This window comes from Podarcis pityusensis (assembly GCF_964106645.2).
Source record: "Podarcis pityusensis genome assembly, chromosome: Z".
Taxonomy (NCBI): domain Eukaryota; kingdom Metazoa; phylum Chordata; class Lepidosauria; order Squamata; family Lacertidae; genus Podarcis; species Podarcis pityusensis.
Window position 1 is genome coordinate 2175806 of NC_138044.1, and position 5669 is coordinate 2181474.

Sequence of the window (5669 nt, forward strand, 5' to 3'; positions counted from 1 at the left end):
GCAGCTCAGAGGCATGCCCGATCCTGCTTGGTTTATTTTGTGTGTTGGGGGGGGTGTTTTTTTTGGGGGGGGGTTGCTTTGCTGCTCCATTGGGCAAAGAAGGAGGGATGTTAGTTAATGTTGCTTGTTATTATTTTTACGGCTTACATATATTTTTATGGTTATATATATTCATGCATGACACACAACCCTTTCCCCTTCCTTGTACTGTGGTACTGTGTTGCGCATGTCCTGGTAGGTAGGTAGATATTTGCTGTAAGTCGCTTGGAGACTAATCGGTTTAATAAAATTATTATTATTATTATTATTATTATTAAACTCCCACCCTCCAAAGTCCACTTTATTATTATTACTATAGTAACAGCTATAGCTCAGACATTGTGGAGATTTAAAAACAATGCCTGTGGCATAGCAGTTAGTTATTAACAGTGTTGCTTGTGCTGTTAAATGGCCAATTGTTATTATTATTTTATCTACTGTATTTATATCCCGCCTTTCCCCCATCTGGACACAAGGCAGCTTACAGATAAAAACAAGAACCACTAAACACATAGGGAAAGTATTGTTAAACAACCATTGAACATTAAGAGAATTAAAACTACCTACATATATAAAATTTATAAAAATCATACAATTAAAATAAAAACAGCACCAGCCCTTTCAGTAACAACAGCCAGTTCCCAAAAGCCTGCTGGAACAAGAAGGCCTTCGCCTGCTGATGTAAGGAATGCAAGGAGGGAGCCAGTCTAGCTTCTCTAGACAGGTAGTTCCAAAGCTGCATAGGAGCTGCCACCACCAAAAAGGCCCTGTCTCACGTTCCCACCAAGCATGCCGATAAGAGTGGCAGGCCTGAGAGAAAGACCTCCCCGCAAGATCTCAGAACATGGGCAGGGTCGTATGGGGGGGAAATACGAAGATGTTTATGTGTTGCTTATCTTAGATTTATTTATTTGTTGCATTTTTCCCACAGGGAGCACAAAGTGGTGTACATGGTTTCCCCCGCACGCCCCCCATCCATCCCCACAACAACCCTGGCAGGTAGATTACACTGAGAGGCAGCGACTGGCCCCCAGGGTCACTGCCAAGGATCTTCATGGCCGAGTGGGGGATTCGAACCCTTGTCTCCCAGGTCCTAGTTTGACACTTGACTGCCGCACCACACTGACCTTGCAAGTTTCCTCCAACCTGGAACAAGACCCTGTGCACACGGCAGCCTTCCCCTTCCACCCTGGGTGGCGCATGGAACTGCAACTGCCATCATCTCTGACATGGAAGGCCACCTATTCCCCATTTGTGCTTTCCTGAGTTCAAGAGAACAGGTCTCTGCCCTGAGAGGGATTACAGACTAATAGTTGGTGAAAGCTGTGGAGGTCTGTACCTGATCCTCCAGGATCAGAGCCACAGTGCCCCTGAATGCCAGTTTAGGAAGGATGGGAGCATTGTTGCCCCCATGCCCCAACCATGGTTTTCCTCTATGCATCTGGTTCGCCACAGGATGCTGGACTAGATGACCTGATCTAAATAATAATAATAATAATAATTTATTTATACCCCACCCATCTGGCTGGGTTTCCCCAGCCACTCTGGGCAGCTTCCAACACAATATTAAAATACAGTAATGCATCAAACATTAAAAGCTTCCTTAAACAGGGCTGCCTTCAGGTGTCATCTAAAAATCTGGTAGTAGTTTTTCTCTTTGACATCTGGTGGGAGGGCGTTCCACAGGGCGGGTGCCACTACTGAGAAGGCCCTCTTCTGCCTGGTTCCCTGTAGCTTTGCTTCTCGTGGTGAGGGAACCGCCAGAAGGCCCTCGGAGGAGGACCTCCGGGCTGAATGATGGGGGTGGAGATGCTCCTTCAGGGATACTGGACCGAGGCTTTTTAGGGCTTTAAAGGTCAGCACCAACACTTTGAATTGTGCTCGGAAACGTTTATAAATCATTCCCACTTTGGTGAACTGTAATCAGGGTGCGAGGGGAGGGGGTAACACTAATCTCTTTGCCCTTCCTTGGTTTGTTCTTTCTTCCCTGTCTCCAAAATTGTAGACACTTACGCCACATCCACACCACATATTTAAAGCACTATGATACCACTTTAAATTGTCATTGCTTCTCCCAAAGAATTCTGGGAGCTGTAGTTATTAAGGGTGGTGAGAGCCCCCTCAGGGAGCTACAGTTCGCAGAGTTGTGTAACAATCAATTCCTGTTCTCAGGGAACTCGTGAGAATTGTAGCTCTTTGAGGGGAAGGGGGCAGAATATCCTCACACCTCTCAGCACCCTTAACAAACTAATCACCCAGAATTCTTCTGGGGAAGCCATGACTGTTTAAAGGAGTACAGTGGTACCTCGGCTTACGGACGTTTCAGGTTACATATACTTCAGGTTACAGACTCCACTAACCCAGAAATAGTACCTCAGGATAAGAACTTTGCTTCAGGATGAGAACAGAAATTGCGGTGCTCGCTTCGGCAGCACATATACTAAAATTGGAACGATACAGAGAAGATTAGCATGGCCCCTGCGCAAGGATGACACGCAAATTCGTGAAGCGTTCCATATTTTTACATTTGGATTATTTTTTTTTGCAACGGTTTCTACCGTAATAAAATTTGCTTATTGATTTTCAAAAAGAAAAAAAAGAACAGAAATTGCGCCAACACAGTGGCAGTGGGAGGCCCCATTAGCCAAAGTGGTACCTCAGGTTAAGAACAGTTTCAGGTTAAGAATGGAACTCCGGAATGAATTAAGTTCTTAACCTGAGGTACCACTGTATCACGGTGCTTTAAATATGTGGTCTAAATGGTAAGTTCCTTCAGCAAGGGAGATGCGTTTTCATTTCCCCCCTTTCTTTCTGGGCAGATAAAAGAAAATACTTCTTCATGCAGTGCATAGCTAAACTGTCAAACTTGCTTTAAAAGAGGATTAGAGCAGCTTCTAAAGAGAATTAAACCAATTCACAGAGGAGGAGGCTTTGAATGGCTACTAGCCACGATGGCTCTTCCTGCCTTCATCGCTCCTTGAAGAAGGGTGGGGTATAAATGCAATAGAAAAACAAATGATCATAATAATACCAGTTGCTGGAAGAAGCTTGCCAGTTTCCCACAGACATCTGTGTGGTCCCCGTGAAAACAGGATGCTGGACTAGACGGGCCACTGGCCTGATCCAGCAAAGCTGTTGTGATGTTCTAGGTTATTAGGAGAGCCAGTGTGGTGTAGTGGTTAAGAGTGATAAACTCGTAATCTGGGGAACCAGGTTTGCTTCCCTGCTCCTCCACATGCATCTGCTGGGTGACCTTGGGCCAGTTACACTTCTCTGAAGTCCCTCAGCCCCACTCACCTCACAGAGTGTTTGTTGTGGGGGAGGAAGGGAAAGGAGAATGTTAGCTGCTTTGAGACTCCTTCGGGTAGTGATAAAGCGGGATATCAAATCCAAACTCTTCCTCTTCTTCTATTCCGTAAAGTGCTGTGAAATGATTGCTGTGGCTCATTTTGTTGTTAAGCACCTAAAAGCTAACCTGTGGCACTCAGGAAGGTGGGGCACCACCAACCCCAGCATCCCTGGCCATTGGCCACTGGCCACGCTGGATGAGCCTGATGGGGGTTAGATAACAGCACCTGGGGGGCACCAGATGCTCCCCATCCCTAGCACAAAGTTTTCTAGGACATGAACCACAAAGGAAAAGGGTTTTTTTTGTGTGGGGAGAGAGACGGACTACAAGAGAACAAGTGATAAAATTATATTGCTGTCTAATGGCCAGGTGGAATGCCCAGTGTGGAAGAGGAAGTTGGCCTAAATAAGAGCTGTTTGACTGTGGAACAGGCTCCTTGGAATCTGTTGGAAGTTGATGGGCTCTCCTTCCTTGGAGGTTTTCAAGCAGAGGTTGGATGGCTACCTGTTAGGGATGCTTTTGTTGAGATTCCTGCCTTGCAGGGCGTTGGACTAGATGACCCTCGGGGTCCCTTCGAACTCTCTATGATTCTAAGTAACTCCAGCTGGGCCAATGGATTGGGCAATGGTGTCTGACCTGTCCCCCTGCTACAGCCAAGTAAAGACAGGCTTTTGCCCTTGTAGGCTTACAATCTAGAGACAATTATACAAGGAAGGTAACTTTATTTGGGTTCAAAATTTAGCCGGGTTACTGCCTGGCATTCTACGTAGCGCTTCTGTGACCCCTGTTTAAAAACAAACAGTAGCACTGTGTGAGGAACGTGGCCCCCCCAGAGTGCAGCAGAAGAGTCCGCTTCAGAAACTGAACTAAGCGAGCAAAGGGCCAACTCTGCAGATGAGAGCTGGCTGTCAGAGTCTAGAAAGGGCAGCTCAGCCCCCTCCTTCCCAGGGAAGATGCAAGGAGAGGAAGAGTTGGAAAGCAGCCAGAGTGTTGCAAGGCAACCAGCAGATAAGCCAGAGTCTGAGGCTGTGTCTTCTGGGAGTGGGGAGGAGGCAGGCCAGCTGTTCAGTCCCCGTACTAGGAGACTGGTGAAGCTCAGAGAACAACGGAAGGGAAGGAGAAGAAAGGCGGGATTTTGGTGTTCTTCCTGTTGGGGGAGGAATGGTGATTCAAACAGTTCAACTAACTACTGTTAATGGGAGCAGGCGGGAAGCGTTTGGAATGGGATGTGTTTATTCTTGTAAATAAACTTGCATAAAACTGACGGAGAGTCCTTGCTTCTTATCAGGCTGCTTGCCTGCCAGAGATCGTTATACACTTGTTGCTGATTTGTTTCCAGGCCGGATTAAAGGTGCTTATGTTAACACCAGACATTTGTCCACCTACCCTTCACTTTCGGGGGGGGCGGCACACCTCAGGCACATTCCCCAGCAACCCCCAACCCCAGTCATCCACCTGCATCACATACCTGTGGTGGTGAGGTGAGGCTTTTTAGCTGGTGATAAACCGTTTGCCATCCAGCTTCCCACTGAAATGGTTCCCTGCTGCCTCCTTCACGGCTGGCCAGTTCCAACGTCTATTTGCAAGAGGCCTTGGAAACAAATAAATGTCACCCGCAATTATGCATTCTTCCATCACCCTGTGCTGTGCAAGCAGCCTCTATGAGATGGGGGTGGGGGGAAATCTGCGCGGCGCAAGTAGGTTGTGCCTGAGGTTTCTGCAGCTAACGTAAACAGTGACTTTGTGGGAAACAGTTTTGGAAGTTGAGAGCAAGACATGTAATTACACGGAGAGCCCATGTTCACCGCAGGTGGATTTTCTTCTGACCAAAGTGATTTCTTTTAATCGCTGGCTAGTCTGGCTCTAGAATTCCTACTTACAGTTTAAGGAATGCTGCCATTTTCACCACTCAGAAACTTGGCCTCAATTTAATCCTTTAATTGCAGAGCAAAATCAGTGAAGGGGAGATACTGCGTTGGCTCCTGGGTCAGTTTCAGAGCAGAAGTAAAGGGACTCCAGACCAGCTTAAAATATTTACATGGGATAGGAAAATATGTGCGATCTCATCTGTATGTTAATAATCAATATGATAGTATTCATACCTGTTGAGAATATTAAGATCCTAATGACTAATATCAATAATACCTGTATAAGCAATCGCATAATCGTTGTCGTACGCTTTAAATGTTAAACTTTAACAAAACATAACACAATGTATATCTCACAACAACCTTGCTGTATTTGCACGAGATTTCACTTATGAAAACCTAAAAATGCAACT